The following is a 23,459-nucleotide window of genomic DNA, read 5'->3' on the forward strand; positions in this document are numbered from 1 at the left end:
CTTAGCATGTTTTTGAGGTTCGTTCACATTGTAGCATATAGGAGCACTTCATTCCTTGTTATGGCTGAGTAATATTCTACTGTCAGTATATACTACATTTTGTTTATCCATTCACCTGTTGATGGACATTTGGCATCCACCCAATCTTAAACCATAAACCCACAGGTCACCCTTGATTCTTCCCTTTCCTCTATTCCCAGTATCTAATGTATCAGCAAGTCCTCATCCATTTTACAATGAAATATAACTCTATTCCTTCTACTTTTCTCCAATACCACTGCTGTTCTGTACCCAAGACACCAACATCTTTCTCACCTAACTCCGAATTTGTGACAAAATCACATTCCTCTCTTGCCTCCATTTTTCACTTGGTAGCTACATAAACCAGAGCACCCATTAACTCTAGCAATATTTACTGAACTCTTTTCTTCATGGAGCTTGCCTCCTAGAGGCATGACAGACAACAAACAAATATATATTACAACCTTAAGTCATTATTATTAGGCTTAAAATCCCTCAATGACCTTCCATTGCACTTTGAATAAAATCCAAGCTCAGCATGGTCTTCCAAGGACTCATCTACTTCTCCAGATTCATCTCAGGCTGTTCCCCAATCACCTGGGCTCCATTCTTCCACCTCATGATCCTTGAATAAGCTGCTCTCTCTGCCTCTTGATCTTGGCATTGCTTGGTCCTCCTCATCCCTCAGATCTCAATATAAATATCACTCCTCAATATGGCCTTCCCTAACCACTCTGTTAAGCAGATCCAAGCCTCATTCATTTCACTCATTCAAGAAATCTGTGCTAATCACTGTGCTGGGATCTTGGGATAAAGCAATATGTGACCTCCTGAAGCCTCCAGTCTAATGGGGAGGACCACCAACTAGGAAATAAATAAAATGAATGAACAAGTACTATGATAGGAGAGTAAAAGGGAGGGGACCTGCCTTACAAAGGATGGTCCAAGAGGCCTTTCTGAGGAAGTTATACTAAAACTGAAGGATGAGAAAGTCAATTGGGAAAAGGGCCTATTACTCTCTATCACTTCCTGGCTATGCAATGGGATGTTCTATCCTTCAATGTTGGCTCCTGAAGAAATCAAAGCATTAATGTCTGTCTCTCCCCTGACAGACTCCACCGTATTCCCAGAACCTAGGACAGCACCCTGCCATTTAGGAACCACTCAATGCACATTGCTGAATTAATAACTGGTAAATAAATGAATTAATTAATCAAACCACCAATGAAATCACTTCATAGAGTGTAACAAATCATATTGTTTTGATTGCTGCTGTTGTTATGGCCATTATTTTATGGCAAAAGGACACATACTCTGTTGGGTTTTGGAAAAGACTGGGTTGACTATAAAACAAGGATAAAATTACCCGACTCAGAATATTACTAGACAACTAGGAGACAATGCATACAGATAATAGGCACTCAGTAACGGGAAGTGGTAGTTATTGTGGCTATTATTATTAAAATTCCTTTCCTCTAAAAAGCCTATTTACCCAACTCTAACTTTCCAACCCACTTTCAGACGCACGCAGTCAAGAAGTTTCAAGGCGAGAGAAATGAATGCTTTTTAAATGTCTGTTCTGCACCAGATGCAGTGCCAACCAGTTTCTGTCAGGTTATGACATTTACTTCCCAAGGCCTTCCTGCAGAGGTGGCTCTATGATACAGCTCTCAATCCCCCTCCAACACCAAGGCACTCCTTTCTACCGTGCGCCCTGCTGCCAGGAATGTTGGCTGAGTCCCTCTTCAGGAACTGTCTTGCTGAAGGGACAACCGAAGTTATGCACCCCCTGCATCTACTGGCTGGTCAACATGGGACTTCAAAGCCTTGGTCCCCATGCCTCAGGGGATCAACTGAGGCGTCTTTTGCACTACATCACAGGTCCACTTCTCCCTCTGCCCAATCCTGTTTTCCTGACTCCTCACCCCCTTGGACAGTGAGACCACTCCCCCAAAGTCCCCCTATACACAAACCTCAGAATCTCTGAGTCTTTTTCCAGAGAACCTGACCTAATAAAGGTAGTTATGCTATTTCTTTTTAAATCAGAAAACTGAAATTCAGAAAGGTTGATTACATCCCCCAAGTACATAGCTAAAGTGACTTTCTGCTCTGACTCCCCAGTGACACCTAGCTTTTTACTAGAGCCTCTAAGAGCTGAGACTGTGCCTCTGTAAGACAGAAAGAGAAGGGGAGAGGTACTCTTCCCAATCCTCCAGGGTCCATCCCTGATGACAAGGTTGAGTTCAAAGCCTCCAGAAACAATATAAAAATGGCCCGCAGGTTGCAGAAGCAAGTGTCACGTGGGCAACATCTCCTGGCCCAAGTCCATACCCAGAGGCCAGGGAGCAAGGCTTCTGGGCAGTTGGGGCTGCCTTCCGGAACCAGAGTATTCACAGCCAAGTCTGAACAGCAACTACAACTTACCAGCTCTCTGCTGCTCCAGTCTCCATCCATTTTGCACAGAGCTACCAGAGTGACCTGGTCACTGGCCAGAATTCCTCCACCACTCTGTCCCAGGACAAAATTCGAGATAGTCTAAGGCTGCATTTTAAGGCCTGAGCGTGGTTTAGCCCCCTGCCATGCCGACAGCCCATTTCCTACCGACAGTAAGCCCTGGTCCTACGTGATCACCTGATGCGATACTGGGCTTTTTCAGCTTCCTTACCCTGGCACAAGAAAATCTATCTGGAACTCCCGCTAACCCACCAGCCCTCCCCCTGCACCCCCTCCCCGCAGCTCTCAGCGGGGCTAACCCTCCGACTCCTACAGTCCTCACTCAGTGGTCACCTTCGCCCCGAAGCCCGCCTGGCTCCTTCACTCCTGCTCTCCACCTCGTGTCCCCTGTACTACAATGTTCGCTAACTGTTCCTCCTACTGTCCTTCTTGGCCCCCAAAGCTCCTCCAAAGCCCGTCTTCGTGCACCAGCGCTCAGCACTGTGCCTGGCACACAACGGGGACAGCCGAGTAAATGCTGAATAGATACACGGGGCGCGGTATCCAGGGCCAGTCTCCGCTCCGAGCTCGGCCAGGGAGCCGCTCGGAGATCTCCCCCTGCGCCTCAGGACGGCTGGAAGTAGGAAATGGTGTGACAAATCTGACCCCCAGTCCCAGGTCAACAGGTCCTGAGGCGTCTGAAGACCTGGGCCGAGCGGAGGTCCGGCCGGGAGCCACCCGCGCCCCAGGCACTTCCCGCGCGCCGACCTGTCCGTCGCAGGGTCGGGCCCGGGCCGGGCTGCGGCAGCTTGTGGAGGGAGCGTGGCGCGGCGGCTCGTCGCCTCCCTCCCGGGCCCTCCGCGCGCCCGCATCCCACGGGCACAGGGCCGGCGCGCCGGGGACGCGGCCGGGCGCGAGGACGCCACCGGCAGCGCCGTCTGAGGGGCCGAGGGCGGGAGGGGGCTCCCAGTTTCCGGAATCCCCACAAAGTCTACTTCGAGGCGGCGCTCCGCTTACCGTGCGAGCCGCCAGGAAAGCGGCGCCCGGGGCGGGGTGGTTGCCTCGGCCGCGGCTCCCGTCTGCGGATGCACTCCGGGTCCGCGAGCTCAGCCTCCGCACCCGACCGCGCTCGAGCGTCTCCTCTCTGCCGCCTGGCCTCCCCGCCGCGCCGAGCCGCCCCATTGGCTCGGGCAGCCAGGCCCCGCCCCTGTGGCCCCGCCCCACCCTGTGGCCCCGCCCCCGCCCCGCCCCTCCCCCCACCGCGCTCCTCTGCTCTCCACGCGGGAAAGTTGCTCCCAGACTCTGAGCTCTCCCCCGGCCCAGGCAGCCGAGTGCGGTGATCATGCTCGATCCCAAGAGCGTCTCGACGCCCCTTGGGGAGTGCGAAGAGTGCGGCGTCCTTAGAAGCCAACTTTGAGAAAGGCACCTGACCTCCCAGGACCTCAGGAGGCGCCTCAGAGAAACCCGGCCGCACCGTCGTGGCGTGTCTCAGGTAGTGTGGTGGGCATTCAGGGCCGGGGTGCAACAGGAACAAGACGAAGTCTGTCGCCCTCCTGTAGTTTGCGTGGGGTCGGGGTGGGGGCAAGTTAAATGCAGAGAAACAAGATAATGTCGGATTGTTCTGAGAGGGAAAGGTGATTTTAAGTAAGGAACGGGGTCGGGGACGCTATGAATAGAATGGTTTCCTGCGGCCACTTGGGGAGGTGATAACTGATCTGAGAGTTGAAAGATAGAAGGGATTCCACGGCTGGAGGAAGAGCATGGCCGGCAGGGGGCACCAGATGCGCCGTGGCCCTGCGGCCAGAACCGGAGACTAGGCAGGCCCAGAGCGCAGAGCAAGGGCAAGGTGCGCCAGGCTGGAGAGGTGGCCGGGGCCGAATTCCCCAGAACCCGGTGGGCCACCCTAAAGAGCTTCGGTTTGTTGTAAGGACAAAAATAAGCCCCTGAAGAGTTTTAGGGGAGGGGGCGCTATGGCATGTTGAAAACACCACTCTTGCTGTTGTGTGGGGAATAGATTTTGGAAGAGAAAGAATGACAAAGGGAGACCAGTTAGGAGGTGTCTTAGTCTGCTCCCGCTATCATAACAAGATACCATAGACTGGTTGGCTTAAACAACAGAAATTTATTTCCTCATAGTTCTAGAGGTGAAGATCAAGGTGCGAGCGGGGTCTCGCTGATGAGAGCTCCCTTCCTGGCTTGTAAATGGCTACCTTCTCCCTGTGTCCTCACATGGCAGGGAGAAAGAAAGAGAGCAAGTCCTGTCGTGTCTCTTCTTATAAGGACACTAACCCTGTCATGAGGTCCCACCCTCATGACGTCATCCAAATCTAGTTACCCCTCCCCCAAAGGCTCCATCTCCAACTATCATCCCACTGTGGGTTAGAGCTTCAACATATAAATGGGGGGAGTATAGTTCAGTGTATAACACAGGAGGATACTGCAAACCCAGGCAAAAGACGACGGTGACTTAGACCAAGGTGGTGACAGCAGAGACGGGGAGAGTAGACCAGTTGAAATACATTTTTAGAGTATCACGGAAAGGCTTGATGATGAACTGGATTTAGGGAATGAGGAAAACAGATGAACAAAGATTGACTCCCAGGTGTTCAGCTCGAGCCATCTATGGGATAATGGTGCTATTACCCACGTGAGGAAGACTAGGAAGGAACAGGTTGGAGGCAGAAGGAAATTAAAAGCTCCATCGTGAACATTCTAGAGACCCATGAGGCAACTTGCAACAACAACAGTGCCAGGTTTTCTTCAAATTGTTTTTCATATATTAACCAAATGTATATATAATTCTCATATATTCTGAGATCTGAGTCTGGGGCTAGAGATGTGCCCGGGGGAGTGTTCTGATGTGGAGCAGTACGAGACCACCTAGTGTGAGACAAGAGGAGAGCCAAGGACTGAGCCCTTGGAAGTTTGTCTTCCAACATCTTTGCTTACTGCATGACCCTTAGGAAGTGACCTCAGTCAATAGGAGGGAGTGACCCAACTTCAGTAACTAAGGGAGTAAGACTAGCTCAGGAATCACAAATTTAGGGGACAGGCAGTAATGTTGCAAGTGAAGTTGGCAGGGTGTGATAGAACAGGGAGGGGTGGAGACTGAGGCATACTGAGGTGTGTACACCTGCCTTAGGGGGCAGCTTGTTACTCAGCAACAACTCATTTTTGCCATATAGCAGTAGGGACCTTGAGTTGCCAGATGATCTGATTTTTATTAAAGGGTCAGAAATTCAGATTATGTTAAATCTCCAGGTTTTTATAAGTTGGCAATTAATTTAAAAAAAATTTTAAAGGACTGTGTGAGCCAAGAATTTTGAGCAAAATCAAACCCATGTACAGGCAGGATTTGCCCCTTTGGCTGCTACTTTCCTCCTCTGGATTAGGCAATACCTCAGATCCTTCCTGAGTTTCTGTTTAGACCCAGATAATGACAGTAGTGGACATAAGAGGATCAAGGAAATCTCAACTCAGAAACCCAGCATAGTCTTTGATGGCATTTGGCCTGTCTCTGCCTCTACCCACCTGGCATATCCTTTTTAAGCCTCTGTTTCCCTACTTGTGAAATGAGGTCAGAGCAGAGCTCCCCTCAGACGCCTCCCAACTCTAAGATTTGGACTTATATGTAGTTTTCAAAAAAAAACTATTGGCTTTCAAATATGCACAGGAGAGTTGCTTGGAGAAAAATGGAAAGGGTATTCTTGTCTGAGTCTATAGATTCAAAAAGCTTCACTAATATCAGTTTCAAGGAAAGAAAGGAGGAAACAGGGAGTAGGATAGAAGTGTAGATGAAACACCAGGCAAATTATGGCATGGGAAATTATTTTTTTATTGCACTATGAATAAGAAAAGAAAAGGCAGTTAGATGCGGAAGTGCTTAATGGTTTCTATTGAAAATTCAATGTATCATAGCCAGTTCTCTATATTTATCACCAAGGTTTTTGCAGTAATGAGATTCTCCCATCATGTATTGGAGGTCAGCTGCATCCCAGCATTATTTATTCTTATGTGCTGAGCTTATGTAATAAAAAGAGTCTGAAAACAGATAATGACTCTCCATAGTCAGTCCCTTTGTCCCCACCTGAGATATTGTTGAAAGCTGGAGAAACAGCTTATGACTTTATAAATTGCTGGGTTTTGTGTAAGAGAGTGAATGTGGGGTTGGAAACCAGAAGACTTGACACACAGTCATTGAACAACCTCTCTGAACCTTCTTCTTCTGTGAAATGAGAGCTGGACCAAAGATGGCTTCCTGGAAGATATTTGTATTTATACCTCCACATCTCTTTGGGGGAGTTTTTCATTGTGTGGGGACCTGACAATTCCCAGGGCCAGATCCTTCCACAGTTTGCTTTCTCCCGGTCTGCAAAAATACTTGGGGTAGGGATGGCACCTAAGTTGGGCCAGTTAGATGCTCACTCCTGGGACTTTGTCTCTCCAGAATGTAACAAGGATGGAAAGAGATTGGCCGTGAGATTGAGCAGACTGATGATGGCCACAGCATCGGCATCCTAAAGAGGCTGGACCAGTGGTTGCTGCTTGGTCATGAATCTTGTTGGCCAACCTCCAGATTCCTTTGATTTCTGCCTTTTTCCCAAGCTTAATCCATCATGCCATCCCGTCCCCCATCCAATTTTATTTTATGAATGTTCTATCTCTGCTAAATCCCCTTCTTGTGTTAGCAACCTATGTTATTTCTCTCGCTTTTAACCAAGAATCCTGATGGGTCCAGGAAGGAAAGAAACATATTGCATCATAGGATCCTTTCTTTGGGGAACAATTCAGCTCAGAAATTTGCATACATATGGATGCACCCACAGTGACAGGTGTACACATTGTCTCACTACTCAGTAAGAAATCCAACCCCACAGGATGATGGTGGTGGTGGTTTAAAAAGATAATTTATTTTTGATAAGAACCCAGATCTGCTATTCTTATCCGATCTAAAAAAAAAGCAAGCAAGTCCTTATAATAACAAAACAACTGTACAAATAAGCCCCCTTATATGTAAATTTTGTAGTTTGCGAAGTCCCTCATTTCATATGCCCTCCTGTGAGGTAGGCAGATAAGCTAGTATTCGTTAGAGTAATAATGCTATCACGTATTGAATACGTTTTGTGTACCAGGCACTGTGCTAAGCGCTTTAGGACCAACAACCCTGTTAAGGAGATATTATCTCCATTTCATAGGGGAAGAAACAGACTTGCACAAAGTCACTTAGCACATAGTTGAGGTGAGAACTCAAAACCCTGGCTGAAAATGAAGGCCATTGTGTGTGTGTGCCTTTAACACACACAGCTTGGTATCGTGTAACATAGCTAGTGAGTCACAGAGCTACAGCTGGGACCCAGGTCCCAAGTCCGGAAAGTTCCACTCTATTCAGCTATGGCTTGTTCATGCTTGTCAACAAGGGCAGAGTTAATTTTGTTATCCATCCATGGTGAGATTTTTTTTTTTAAATATTTTATTTATGTTAGAGAGAGTGTGTGTGCCCATGCACACGGACGTCCATGAGCAGGGGGAGGGGCAAAGGGAGATGCAGAGAGAATCCCAAGCAGACTCCAGCACTGAGTGGGAGCCCACGGCGGGGCTGGATCTCATGACCCTTAGATCATGACCTGAACCAAAACCTAGAGTTGGACACTTAACCAACTGTACCACCCAGGTGCCCCATGGCGAAATTTGTAAGATGACAAGAAAGATCTTTTAGTGTTTCCTCCTCTCTACCTATCATGGTGCCTAATATCTACACAAAGATGAATTGCTATAATTAAAGATTGGGGGTGCAAAATGCAAATAAGCCTGTGAAAGTTAAAATGCAAAGTCTTATCACATGTAGTAGTAAAAGGGCTCTGGAATCTATCCAAAGAGGGTTGATGTAGTCATCATTTCACTATGTATATGCAATTAATCATGTTGTATGCCTTAAATAAATACAATTTTTATTTTAAAGTAAATTAATTAAAAAGCATAAAAATACATTTGACTTATAAAAAATAAGAAAGGTAAAAGTGAGAGAATTTTTCAATTTCACCTGTTTTTTCTTTGGATTAGAAAAGGTCTTAGGAAGATGGGGAGGTGAGGTATAGAATAAAAGAAAATCTGAAAATATTAGTTTACTCCCTGACATGCGGCAATTCATTTCATCTCTGAGCCCTAGTAAAATGAGGGGAGTGTTTCGAAGGTCCTAACATGTACAGTTCTTTTCTAGAAACCCTAGGTGAAGGCTCAGAGGGGACATGGCATGGTCTGGAGCTGAGACGAATTCTGAGCTAAAGATTTTGAGTGGTTTTATCGTTGCTTGTTTGTAACACAGAGCATTTTTTGCTGACATTGCAAAAGATTGTCATGGCAACCAGAAAAATAAGTTTCCAAATCCTTGGAGTCCCCCTTAAGGGGAGGCAGATGTCAGTGGGTGTTCCTTTGTAATTAAGGGTGCTTGAAGGTTTTAGCTGATCAGTCACTTTCAAGGTAGTGGTCTAATACATCTGCCTTCACGACTCACTGGGACGCAGCTGTATTGAGGCAGAAAGAAGACCAGCTCCGGTGGGATGGGCCATGAAAACACCTAGGCAGCAGTCCGCACCGCTGGTGTATATTTTGGTATATTTTCTCACCAGTAGGTATGTATTTTGTCAGTCTCCCAGGTGACATCATTGTATAGTCAAGGTTGAGCACGGCTGAGCTGATTTTGAGTCCCAGACCCATAGCTTCCTGTCTGGCTGTGAGGTCCTGGCCTAGCCTCTTCAGTTCTCCAAGCTTTGGGTGCTTCAGCTGTAAAATAAGTTAATATAATTAGCTTTGCAGGACTGTTGTGAAGCTTAACCATGAAAGTGCCTGGCCATTACCATAACTTCAATAGTAGTTGCATTTGACTTAGGACCAGCATGGGGTTGGGAAACCCACTTTTCCAGGGGGATTAAAATCTCCTTGCTGTCCATTTCCACCACTTTGAGTGTCTGGAGTCTGTCTGCACAGGGACACAATAAAGAAGCTACCCCTTCTGTGTAATTTTCCTTCTTTCCTAAACCCCAAATAATAATGACTGCATAGGTTGACCTCTATATAGACCCCCATCATTTCAGCCAAGCTCAGTCACCAGAGGAATAGCCAGGCAAGACGGAAAATGGATTTTTTTTTCCTTCGACATCATGGAGAGCCAATAACTAACTGTATGTGTTGAGAACATGAAAGTTGGAACTAGACTGTGTTTGAATCCTTGCTCTGCTACTTCTTAGATTTTGACTCTGGGCAAGCTGTTTGCCTAGGCTCCTTATCTACACAAAGAGAGTGATTAATTTACCTTCAGGAGTTGCATGATGGTAAAATCTATTAAAACATATAAACTTAAGGCAGTGCCTGGCGCATAAGAAGTGCTCTTCAAGTGTTCCCCATTTTGTTTGTATTGAAATGATCAAATCCAAGATTTCCCCAAAAAGAACCACATAAATCTCATCATTTAGAGCTCAGGCAATGAGCAGACCCCTTGATCCCTGGGTTATGAGGGAGTGTGACCCAGAGGTGTGAACCTAACATTTAGCAACACTGGCTTCTATCTTGTTTGTCCCAAACTACAAGTATTTTATTGGACCATGGGTTTTACAACAGCATCAACCAAGTCTGGCATCTGCCTCTGTTCCCTACCCTCTTGGGGCCAGCTACAAAGACAGTAAAGTGTGTCCCTTTTGCCGCTTCCTTTTTCACTTTCTTCTCTTTCCTCTGACCCCTAGAGATTATGGGCTGACTGTGGCATTCCATCTAGGCCCACCTTCCCTGGCAGGTACCCATATTGCAGGCAGGCCTCTGGAAGAATAATAAGGATCATGGTGATTGTCATCATCATTGTGGCAGCTGCCGAGGAGGCACTGTGCTAAGCATTCTGCAGTCATATGCTTATTGAATTATCCCAACAACTCAGAGAGATAAGCATATACATGATTCCCACTTTATAGATTATGAAAACTGAGGCCTACAGTGGTAAATGAACTTGCTAAGATCACATATCTCATACATAAGGGATCAGGGACGTAAGCACATAATTCAGTGCCCTTTGCAAGCATGCCCTTCAGCTGGCTCCACTGCACTGGGGGATGGGGTTCCCTCTCCTGACTTTTGAGCTCCTGGGAGAAGAGTGGAGTTTAATTTCCAGAGGCAGACAATTGCTTTCTCCAGAATGATCTCCATCCAGACATCAGAGAAATGACCATCATATTAAGTGAGAGGATACGTGCAAAAGCACCGCTTGGTCTCAAAACTGCTGTGTAAGAGTTAGTATCATTTTCAACACCTTCACATAGTGGCTCGTAAGTATTTGTTGAAAGAATGCATGCTTATGGCTTTTCCTTTCAAAGAAGGAAGGAAATGATGACAAAAGTTGGCCTTGGCATTACTAGAGACCAGTATTCAAATCCCAGTTTTATCATTTAAATGGCGTGTGACCCTAAACAATAACAATAATGATAAAAATTGTGCACATATGCACCAGCATCTGGGCTAGTGCTTCAGCCTCCATTATCTTCCTTAGTTCTTTCAGTGACACTGTGAGATGGGTGTTAATATCCCCGATTTACAGATGGAGAAACTAAGGCTCAGAGAAGCTAAGAAACTAACTCAAAGTTGCACAGTTTGTAAGTGGCAAAGCCAGGAATTGAACCCAGGTCTACATTATTTCAGAAACATTGCTCTTAACTCTTTTAAAGGTTTCCCTATCTGTTGAACTTCAGTTCATGGGGATCAATTCCAGAGTGATCATGGGGATCAATTCCAATTTGTACGACCTGCCCAGTAATCCAGAACCTGGATTGAAAGGCAGGATGGAACACAGGAAAGAGTAGTCTTTTACATGGAAGAGAGCAGAAGGAGATCTTTTATTATCGATACTAAAACACACTTCTGTGCTTGTGATTTTTGTGATAGAGTCACTTCCTTATGGGCAGGTAGGGTTGTGCATAGGATTTTTGCCACCTCCAGATTCCCCATTAAGCTGCTATATCAGCATTAGATGAAAAGCCCATTCCAGACAGGTGGAGTTATGAAATCTGCAAGGTGCTGCTCTGGCTGTGGCCACGGCTCCTAGTGTGAATATCTCTGCTCATTCATTCACTTCTCCTCTGGGAACTGGCAAGTCTCCATCACTGTGTTACCAGGCAACCAAAACAGCACCTGCATCAGGAGGTGAGCAAACCAATCAGGACAGTCAGGGGAGGAGCTTTACCTGGTTGGCCTCAGTGATGGAAAGAGAGCTCTCTGGGTTCACTCAGGAAATCCAAAACCTCCCATTTTAGAGAGCTAAATGAGGACCTGGTTGTGGGGGGGATGAAGTCTTCAAGGTCACACAGCAACTCAAAGGCAGAATCAGGAGGATAAGTCAGATCTGATCCCTAACTGAGTGTCCCATTCCTTGTACTTCATTGCCATCGTTTTATTTTTTTTATTTTATTTTATTTTATTTTTTTAAGATTTCATTTATTTGCAAGAGAGAGAATGAGAGACAGAGAGCATGAGAGGGAGGAGGGTCAGAGGGAGAAGCAGACGCCCCGCTGAGCCGGGAGCCCGATGCGGGACTCGATCCCGGGACTCCAGGATCATGACCCGAGCCGAAGGCAGTCACTTAACCAACTGAGCCACCCAGGCGCCCCATTGCCATCATTTAAAAAAATCATGTGTGGGGCGCCTGGGTGGCTCAGTTGGTTAAGCGACTGCTTTCGGCTCAGGTCATGATCCTGGAGTCCCGGGATCGAGTCCCGCATCGGGCTCCCTGCTCAGCAGGGAGTCTGCTTCTCCCTCTCCCGCTCCCCCCTCTTGTGCTCTCTCTCTCTCTCTCACTCTCTCTCTAAAATAAAAAAAAAAAATCATGTGTGGGGCACCGTTGATGTATTAGGTGCTCTGCTTGGTGGTGGGGGGCGGGGGGTGCAGAAAGCATGTAGACCATTCCTCATTCAGTCATCTAGCAGTTATTTATTATGCTTCCATATTTGGGGCAGTATAACATGGTGGTTAAGGGCACAGGTCCCCACAATCAGATGGGGCACAAAAGTCAGCTCAGGCACTTACCATTTTTGGGAGAATTCAGGTTACTTAACCTTCCTGTGCTTTAAGTTTTCTCGAATAAAATGGTGCTAAGGACGAGATAAAAGAAATAACTTATTGTGTTGTTGTTATGCCAGTCCAAAGGAAGGTTCCGCCAGTGTTGGTCATCCTTGGTAATCACATGGGGGCACTTGAGCTTGGACTCTGGAACCAGGCTGCCTGAGTTCAAGTCTTGTCTCTGCCTTACACTCACTACATGATCATTGCCAGGTCACTTAAAATTTTTATGCTTTAATTTGCTTATCTCTAGATGAGTATAATAAAAGAACCTCATAGTTTTTTTATGGAGCTAAATTAATTTAATATACATAAAGTATTTAGAAGAGTTTCTGGCACATGAGAAGTGCTCTGTAAATTTTAACTAATATGATTCATCAACAAATATTTATTGAGCTCTTAGGATGTGCCAGGTACTGTCCTAGGAGCTGGGAGATATAAAAATGAACAAAATACACAAGTGTCTCTCAACCTTCATAGAACTATGGTTATTATTACATTCATAATCATGTCTGTTTGCTTCTCGATTCCTGCAGCTTAAAGGCAGGGACAAGTGTTTTGTTCCCTGTTGTATTTCCTGTGCCCGGCACAGGGCCTGACAAATAAAATAGTACATGTTCAATAAATATTTGTTTAATGAATGCCAGGCACTGATATAGGACAGTGATTCTTAGCTAGGGATGGTTTTGTTCCCCCAGGAAATATCGGACAATGTCTGGAGACATCTTTGGTTCTTGCATCTTGTGGTGGGCAGGGGTGGGTAAGGTGATGGTAGGGCTACTGACATCTAGTGGGATGCTGCTAAACATCCTACCATGCACATGACAGCCTCTCACAACAAAGCCTTATCTAGTCCCAATGTCAAGTGTGCCGAGGTTGAGAAACTCTAGTGTAGCAGAGCAGAGATAAAGCCTCATAAAGACTCCTTCCCTCCACAAGCTCATGGTCTAGCAGGACCATGATAATATGGCTCACAGAGTGCTATGTGGGAATTGTGAAAGACTACTCTGAGCACATACAGAAGAAGCACCTGAACAGCAGAAGCTTCTGGTGGAGCTGATGTCTGGGCTGACTTTTCAAGGACATGTATCATCTTCAGGCAATTTCTCTGTGTGTTGGAGCATGTTCCAGTGCTTGAAGAATGTGTGTGTGTGTGTTGGGGGGCAGGCAACATGAGCAAAGGCTGGGAAGTAAGGAGTTTGGTTTTGTTAAGGTGCAAGAACCGGAGTGGGAAGCAGAGGCTTGGGTAGGAGATCATGGGGGACCCTATGATGCATAATATGAATGTTGGGCAGGTTGTGATCAACCAGAATTTTCCAAAGTCTGTTCTCTAAGCGCTAATTATTTAAGATGTGCCCCCAAAGTGCCACAGTCAAATAAGAATGAGAAGATGCTGAATACTACTCCTACTACTACTCCTCCCCCTCCTTTTACTTACCTCCCCCCACCCTCCCTTTTGGAGATTTACAAAGCTCGTTGGTATCATATAGTTTCTGACAAATCTTGCATTAAAGAAACTTGATTCATTTTGTTTAATTTATCCCAGAGTCTTCCACAGTTATTTGACCATGGAAACTTTTTTTCTAGACATCTATCTGCAAGGAACCTCTAGACCCTCTTTGGGAAGAGGAGTCATAGGAGCAATATCATGGCTGGATCAGGATTATCTCCCTGGCTCCTGTGTGGGGTGGATTTAGAAGGTAAGAAATGTCTATGTATATTGTTTAAACACTTGTCCTGTTGATGTGACTTAGTGACCCCTGGCCTGTCTCCACCCCCCCCAGACTTGATATAGGGAGCATAGTTATTAATCATTGTGTCCTAGTGCCTAGCTCAGCTTGGCAGAAAGTAAGCACTTACTGCACTTTTTTGAATGAATGGATATTGTTTTTGAATGAATGGATTTCGTACTAGACACTGGGGCTGAGCAAGTCAGATGCTGTTCCTGTTCTCAGGCAGTTAGACTAGTGAGCGTGAGTGAGTGCCATAAATAAGACAGACAGCAGCAAGGATCACAAATGGGGTGGGGCCTGGGAATCTGTATTTTAAACTAGTTCCTTGGCTACTTCTGATGTCCAGGGGCTGGTATTTGAGAAGCAATCACAGTCAATCACAGAAGTCAATCACAGATAATGTGTCTTTAATCTGCCAACTGACATCAAGGCCCCAACCTTCATACCCTGGCTGTTCCTGACTCTTGCCACTTGGGGCCTTGAAGCCCCTGGTCTCACTGCGCCTGAGCCACCACCCCACCTTTGTCAATCCTGCTAGAATCCTCTGAATTGAGCTTGGAGTGCTACGGGGCCTTTATAGCACAAATCCTAATGGGAACCATCTCTGCTTAACACTGAGTGAAATGTTTGCTTCTTGTTCCCACCTCTCAGCACTCCTCCTCAATGCTCATGACTCCCTCATTCATTCCTGAATCTACAAGATTGTCTCTCAAGAGCTGCTTGAAGACAGCTATGTGGCAAAGCCCATTTATGTTTTGCTGTGGGTTGTGTATACACTAAAGCTCTGTTTTGCGTTTGGTGTGAAATTAAAAAGAAGGAGGATAATGAGGATGGGGGAGGAGGGGAAGAAGGAGAAGGAAGAGGATGGGGAGAGGAAGGGAAGAAGGAGGAGGAGAGGAGAAGGAGGAAAAGAAGATCACATGGTCGTTTAAGAGAGGTTATGAGACTTTTCTTCATTTTGTCCTGAAGAGAGTTTACTATGGAAATGAAAAAAAAAAAAAAGTCCCTAATTGACTAGTTTGTGACAAGTGGAATCATTGCCTTAATGGTCTGGTTAGAAAGGGAATAGTTGTGATTGCCTCAACTGGCAGTTCTGAAATTCTGGCGTGTGAATAAGCTTCACCAGAATTAAGTGAGAAGCTTGGGAAAGAGTCATGCCCAGGCCTCATCTGAGATGTCCTGAATCTGGGTCTCCACAGGTAAAGTGAGGGAATGTGTACTTCTAAAGTTAGTCCCTGGAGATTCTGATGTGTAGTCTGACTGGCTGGTGCTGGGCGAACATTTAGTAGGTGAAGGACCACTTCCCAGCCTGGCACAACCTCATCCTCTCAGGAAGCCCATTCTGACTCTCCCTCTCTGTCCCAGCTCTAAGTCCCAGCCCAGTGCCACACACCCCAGACCACAGCGCATAGCCCCAAATCCTTTTTCATCAATTCTTGGGCCCTGCTCATGCCAAGGGAGACTGTTTCCAGTGCTGGCTGTCAAACACTGGTTTAGGAAACCCCAGGGCTGGTTCCCGTTCCAGCTGCACTCCCTGTGAGTCCCCAGCACAGACATTTCTGAACAATTTTTCCTGCAGCTGTCTCAAGAGATACACGTTTCCTATTCTTAGATTTGTTAATTTCCCTGATGATGTGAGCATCATGTCAGCTCCCATCCAATTTAAACAGGTCATCTATTGACTGGCTTTTCTTCCCCATAGGGATTAGAGGTGGTAGTGAAATGCCTCCTACATCTGCTCAAGAAAAGATTGAGGATTTTGTTTTATTCCCTTTAAACTTTATTCCCAAAGTGTAAATAAAACTTGTTCATATTTTCTCATTTTCCTTCACCAACAATTCTTTAGAAGAGCAAAATGGTTTGCCTTTGATAAAATAAAGGGGCTTGTGTGTCCCAATCCATGTCTTTAGTGAATGGGAGTGAAGTTCTATACATCAGTGTGCATGTGCATAACCCTGATTACTGGACCCTGGGTCAGCCTCTAAATAAAGTCCTATTTGTAAAAGTCCAATCTAGCATTCAAAAGGAATTTTAAAGGAATTTTAAACTCTCCTTGGCCCTCTTGAAGACCAATAAAAGGAGTCCATGTTACAACTTAGAACGACTCTAAAATCCCCTTTAATCCTCTCTGTTCTGTCACCCCCATGGGTGCTACAGAACCCATCCTCATGAAATCCCTCAGACTCCAACACTCCAACCCTGCAGCTTTTATTGTTGTGTTTTCTCTTTTCCTTTCTTTTGGATCTCCAGGCCTGTCTGTCCATTCACATTCTTCCTATTCTTCTGACCTTGTGTCATAAAACCCTCATAACTGGAATAGCAGGCTAAAACTTTACCAATTGCTGAATAAATAAGAAAAATTGTCTTAATGGGGGTGACATAGAGGATATGGAGGCTGGGAACATGGACACGCTAATAAATCTTATGTCCTTCATGTGTGTGTTTGGGGGTATCATCTGTACTACAGATCACAGTCCTGTAGACAGCCACTGTAATAATATTCCTATGGTATTCCTATAATCCTCTCACAGTAGCATGAGGGCATTCAGACCGCCTGTCTGAACTAACTAGAAGTTTCCTTCCTACATCTCTCTCTCCTTCTCATGGTAAGTTCTTCCAGGTCTATTAGCTGCTCATTCTAGTGATTCCTATTATGTTTCTATACTCTGGACTCATGTCAGCAGGAAGTCATGGCAAGCTGGCTGAATCAACAGATGTCTAGGTTAACATTCGTAAATGTTAGGAGAAGAGCACAAAGCTTTGTTTCATGCCTTCTTCGCTTTTCTTTATAGCCTGGTTCTCCTACTCCTTTACTTAGACCCTTCTCCACTTCTCCTTTACTTCCACAGAATTCACTCCTTCATTCATCATTGAGATGTAGAGTAAAATATCTTTGATTTAACACCCCCCCATAATCATGATCACAGTTATCATCAGCTGTGCAAAGAATGGCCTTAAGAAAAATAAATAAATGAAAAATAAGATATGGTTTCATAATAAGCAGATCTACAGAGGAGTAAAGATCCTCTGTCTTTAGTCTTCTGTCTGGGAAGTAAATAAAGGGGGTACCGACCTGAAGGGCCTGGCCTACTGTATGTCTGGTTGGTATGTTCTCTATATTGTGACATTTATTGAGTCCTTCTTATGTGTCAGATACTGTTCTCAGTGCTTTATACCTATTAGCATTTTTAATCTCATAACATCCTCATGAGATGGTTTTGATATTATCCCCAATTTACTGATGAGTAAATCCAGGCTCAGAGAGATTAAGAAACACCCAAAGTCACTCAGTTTGTGAGTGGTAGCATCAGAATTTAAGCGAAATCACTGCTAGAGCCTGCACTATTATCCACCTTTTAATCCAAGTAACTAGCTGGATGCTTTTATTATTATTATTATTATTTTTAAAAGATTTTATTTTTAAGTAATCTCTATACCCAATGTGGGGCTCAGACTCACAACCCTCAAATCAAGAATTGCATGCTATACCAGCTGAACCAGCCAGGTGCCCCTAGCTGGATTCTTTACCAATATATAGTGATAACTATATTCCAGCGAAGTAATTATTTTTTTTGTAGCCTGAAGAAGTAAAAGTTGGGGAAGAAGGGAGGTGTAGTAGCTATTCTGTGCTAGAGATGAGGTTTGAGGCCAGTTCTTACTTCACATCTCATGGCTTTTTAACATTTGGGTAGCTGAAGAAATTTATTGGCAGTAACAAGGAAAATCCTTATGCCAGTCTTCAGGGGGATTTCCTTCATTCTTTTTCTTAAAAAACTGTATGTCAGCCCCCTTAGGTGAGTCAGTCACCTGTGCCCATTTCCTCTGCTTCTGCTTGCCACTGTTTTATAATTTGTCGTGGCAAATTATCTCATTATTCCTCACAGGGCCCCAGTGAGGAATCACAAGTCAAACAGTCCTCATTATACAGAAGAGGTGACCGGGACTCAGAGGACTTCAGTAACTTTCCATGATTACATGCTAGGACTTGAGTAATTGTTGAAAGGATCTCGAAGGAGAAAGATTTAGGGTGATCCTTATTTATAGCAATAGGAACTCCTTGAAGAGCTTGGCACTGACTATTACAATAAATGTAGTCTTGAGTGATTAAATCTATAATTCTATATACCTTCACAGAATCACATTCTTTTCCCTTTCAGCCTCTCATAGCTGCTTTAATGGAATGAGATTAGTGAAGCACAGCAAATGGAAAGTTTTTCTTTCATGAGCTCTGGGAACTATCCACCTAAAATGTATCTTCCAGACAAGATGATGTCATCCAGATTAGACATGTCCTTAGAAACTGATAACACACTTACTGGGAGTGAGTCACCTTCCTTTGGGACGTCAGAATTAGGCAGCATCAAATCTAATAAACATGGATAGGCCAGAAAGAATTCTAATGTACTCAATGATGTCAAAGAAATGCAGTGTCTGAGGCAGGGTCAGTAGTAACTTGGATCTGTTTCTCCTCTAATGAACCTTGAAACTTCTTTCCACCCATGCTTTCAAATATATTAGGAAGTATACAGGGAATAGGAAATAATAGATAACAATATTAGGAAATGAATCTTCCTAACTGACTGAAAAAGGATTCCTCTGGAGCTTAAACCAGAGTACTTGACTTCTTCCTCAATTCCTATTTAAGGAATTGTTACCGTATGCCACATCCATGTCACTGAATATATACACATTTCTGCTTGGTGATGACAGCACACTTGAGATTAATTGTAACTAGACTAGTTCTAGGAACTTAGTTCTTGGCTTCCCATGTATGGCCTTATGGATGCACATTTCCCTTTCTGTTCCAGGGACTTGTGTTTGGTAAATCTAGGATTCTTCCTCAGATCTTTCTGTGTGTGTGTGTGTGTGTGTGTGTGTGTGTGTGGGTGTGGGTGCTGAAGTATCAAATCTTCATGAATTCTGAGAGGAAAACTTCATGTATCTTCCTAATGCTGATAGTCTTTGTCTGCTGTCCCTGGTGCTGAATTGTACAAGACATTAGGTTTCCAAAGGTGGACTTCCAGCTGGTAGGGGAAAGGTAAAAGAAACAAAACCAAATGTTTAGACTTCATAAAGAGCTATATACCTGGAAAATAGTATTTATCCCTATGAACAAAATGAACATGGACAAGCTTAAAAGAAACAGTTCATCTATAGAAATATGTATTAAATATATTAAATATTGGTGAAGGAAAGACCCTGTGTCTCTCATTATTTAGTAATATATCCCAAAGTGGGTTGGTACTTAGCCCAGAGTAGATTCTCAGTGAATATTTTTTGAGTGAATGGTGAATACATTCAGGCAAGTGCTCAAAAGAAGTGAATATAGGGTTAATGCTTAGGAGATTTAGAAGAACTCTAAAATCAGACTGTCAGGGTTCATACCCTGGTGTGCTACTCACAAGCTGTGTGACCCTGGACAAGTCATTTCACCTCCAACTGATAAGATTACCTCAAAGAGTTATTATGAGGATCAAAAGAGTTAACATACAAAAACTGCCCAAAACTGAACCTGCAACATTGAAAGTGCTATGCATTATTATTATTATACTTTTTCTTTCCATGCCTTTTGTTAAGGATATTTATGAATAATATATTCAAGATGCATAATAATGATTAAAATTTATTGGGAGGTTATTATGTAAGAGACATGTTAATTTACTAATTCCTTACAACAGTATCACAATCTAGGTGCTACTATTATATCTCCATTATAAAGTGAGGAATCTCATAGACAGAGAGCCTAGGTAACTTCCCAGGGTCACATAGAGTTTTAAAACTAAGATTTGGGGGTGCCAGGGTGGCTCAGTCAGTTAAGCGTCTGACTCTTGGTTTTGGCTCAGGTTATGATCTCAGGGTCCTGGGATCGAGCCCCTCGTCAGGCTCCATGCTCAGCATGGAGTCTGCTTGAGTTTCTCTCCCTTTGCCCCTCCCCCTGCTCACTCTCTCTCTCTAAAATAAATAAATAAATCTTAAAAAAAAATAAAACTAAGATTTGAACCTAGGCTATCTAGATCCAAAATCTGGACCCTTAAACACAACACTTCACCATTCCTCAGTATTTTTGATTCCCCAAGTTGGTGATATGGAGATCAGTCTGGTCTTAGAAGCAGCATTTTCTGTAGATGAGAAGGTGGTGGCTCAAAGAGAGTTTGCAGGCTCAAAGAGGATTTTTACATTGAAAATCTTCCTTCAATATTCAGCTATAATAGCCGCACAGAAAACATGATGAATTTCCAACATTTCTGTCTTTTTCCTTGAGGGGATAGGAAGGGAAGGGGTATTTTTTCCATTCCTTTTCCAGTAATCACAGTTAGCATGTAGATCCTAAACACGTGCTGTGTATATTTTAACTGTGAATATTGACACAGAGATAAGGACATGTTATGCTTTTCAGTTTACTGTCTTCATCTCTAATCCAGTTATTAAAATAATTTTAATGATCATTTTGTGTTTATTGGGTTAATAGTCTAAACTTGAATACTGAACATTCTTCACCTGAAATTCCTCATACACTCTGAATATAATAAATTGTTGTTCATGTCCAATCAGGATGGATGTGCTTATACACCATTGTTTTGTTTCCATTTCTTTTCAAAGCCAAGCTTCTTTTCAGAGATACCTGAATTGCATGTACTATTTTCAATTTGCAGTAAGAGACTGGCATATAAAAGAAATAATGAAAGCTACGTTATTATGGTCCCAGAAGATAACTGGTAATGGTATAATCAATTTTCTCAGGGTTATTTTTTTTCCCCCATTTTTGACTGCTCAACCTCCGTCCATCTGAATGGGAAAATGTTAAGCATGTGCTGATTGCTGTTGGGCATACACTAAATTACTAGAGTACAGCAGCTTTACTGATAGATTGGCTTACCCTCTTAGTCTGCCAAGTTGTCATCATTTAGCCTTATTCGTCTGAGCTATTTTCTCATTAGTCAGTGATAGGCATAGCTATAATGCACCTTCAGTGTGAAATGTACCAGGATGCTCAAGCAGAAGGAACTAACATTATTGAGCATACATTCATTAACTTACCATGTTCTAGGACCCAGGCTAAGTTCTTTGCTACATCATTTCATTTAATCCATGCAGTGACCCATGGAGGTTTGTACTATTATTATCCCCATTGTATAGATGCACAAACTGAGGCACAAAAAAAAAAAAAGAAAAATTCCCTTGGTCATACCTGTGAGTTATGAAAATTGATGGCTGATATTTGAAGCTAAGCAGTCTGACTCCAGAGTCTGTGTTGGTATGTCTACTGTCTTCTATGTACTCATGGTTTTCAAATCTTTGCACATCAATTCAGTAACAATAAATTAGCCTTTATTTTGTGCCAGGTACTATGTCAGATACCAAGGATGCTAAGATTATTAAGATGTAGTCTCTGCCTCTAAGGCACTCATGGCTTAGTGTGAAATTTGTTGTAATAAAGGCAGAGAGGGTCACAGAAGAGAAAATGACAGCCTCAAAGGGGAGGATGGGAGAAGTCAGGGCAAGCTCTGCAGTGAGATGGTCCTGGATGTAAGTTTTAAAAATTCAGAGGAAACAGCACAGGCAAAGGCAGGAAAGTGTGAGACAGATGAGAGTACCCCATGGTGATTGGAAGCACAGACCCTGGACCCCAACTGCTTGGATTTGAATCCTGGCTCTACTTCGTGACTTGTGGCAAGCTCCTTAGCTTCTTTGTGCCTCAGTTTCTCATTCATACAGTGAGGATGGTAAAAGTAATAACTCCTCGATAGTGCAGTGAGGATTAAATGGGTGAAGGTACACAAATCACTCGAGCAGGGCCTGGCATATTTACTAAAAGCACACCATGGTAGCTAGTTATCCCTCTTATTACCCACAACCTTTATTATTTTTGATGCCTATTAATTCCTCATTGTTGTATTAGAGATCATACGGACTAGACTGGACCACACACTATCATTTTCTCTCAAGCTTGTCCCAGCTTTTCAGAAGCATTGACACAGTTACCGAACCCAGTTTCCTCACAAAACGGATTGGCAAGAGGTGGCCTTATCTTTCTTTCAAACCTTGAACTGTCTCTTCTGCTGAGAATATCCCAGCCAACTAGTGTTGCCTGGAAATTTTCCCTCAAGACACAATTTCACTCTGGGCCCTGAGGAAAGAAGGAAAGGAAACGAAGGAAAGGATGTTCTGCTGAGGGAGAAACCCACAGCAATGGGTCACTGCCCTTCTCCCCAAACTGAAATCATTGGCCAGGGTGACCCTGCTCTTGCATGTGCTCAGGAACTTGTCTTCAGGAGCAGTCATCCTCCCAGTGCTGGGTATCTTAGAACCAGAGGCACCTGGCAGGTGTGGGCAAGACTTCTGCTTATCCTTTCCCTTCTCCCTCTCAAGTGTTTTTTGGTAGACTGTGGAATAACAACATGTAGTGAAAATCACATTATAATCCTAGTCAGAAAACCTGAGTTCCCGTCCTAGGTTCAACCTTAACTGAGTAATCATAATAAGCACTTATGTAGTACTCACCATGTGCCAAACACTGTTCTACACATGATACTTTCATCGACTCATTTAATCCACAAGAGCTCAGTGATTTGGTATATATATTAGTCAGGCTAAGCTAGGCTATGCTGTGATAACAAATAAATCTCAGTGGTTTGTTTCTTTTTTTTTTTAAGATTTTATTTATTTATTTGACAGAGAGAGACACAGCGAGAGAGGGAACAAAAGCAGGGGGAGTGGGAGAGGGAGAAGCAGGCTTCCCACTGAGCAGGGAGCCCGATGCGGGGCTCGATCCCAGGATCCTGGGATCATGACCTGAGCCGAAGGCAGACGCTTAACGACTGAGCCACCCAGGCACCCCTCAGTGGTTTGTTTCTAACTCACACTGTATGTTCATTGTAGGACCATGGGAATTCTGTTCCATGCTATGTTTACCCCAGGATCGGGGCTAATAAAGAAATCTCCATCTGGAACGTTTCACATTTCATATCAGGGAAAAGAAAAGGGCAGATCTCACATCAATGCTTAAAAAATCCATGTAGAAATGACACAGTTACTCAATTCACAATTCATGGCCATACCTAACTTCAAGTGGGCATGGAAGAGATGTCTTAGTATATGCCTGAAAGAAGAGAACCAGAATGTTGATGAACAGCTCTAAGGCTACCATAATATACTATTATTATCAGCATTTTACAGATG

General features: G+C 44.1%; 1 protein-coding gene and 1 long non-coding RNA gene across 2 annotated transcripts in view; one reads left to right on the top strand and one right to left on the bottom strand.

Annotated features, from left to right (window-relative positions):
* SYN3 (synapsin III) overlaps positions 1-3,582 on the bottom strand; it is a 445,565-nt gene extending 441,983 nt beyond the window's left edge. The window contains exon 1 of the mRNA XM_081822362.1: positions 3,472-3,582. The gene's annotated coding sequence lies outside the window, so the exon portion shown is untranslated. The remainder of the gene's footprint in view (positions 1-3,471) is intronic.
* A 139-nt stretch (positions 3,583-3,721) lies between these two features.
* The window catches only part of LOC145721903 (uncharacterized), a 97,743-nt gene continuing 78,005 nt past the window's right edge, over positions 3,722-23,459 (top strand). Inside the window, exons 1-2 of the long non-coding RNA XR_014145918.1 lie at positions 3,722-3,946; positions 14,134-14,246. This is a non-coding gene — a long non-coding RNA (uncharacterized LOC145721903). The remainder of the gene's footprint in view (positions 3,947-14,133; positions 14,247-23,459) is intronic.

Source organism: Leptonychotes weddellii, chromosome 5, assembly GCF_054177405.1.
Source record: "Leptonychotes weddellii isolate Sample4059 chromosome 5, ASM5417740v2, whole genome shotgun sequence".
Lineage (NCBI taxonomy): Eukaryota > Metazoa > Chordata > Mammalia > Carnivora > Phocidae > Leptonychotes > Leptonychotes weddellii.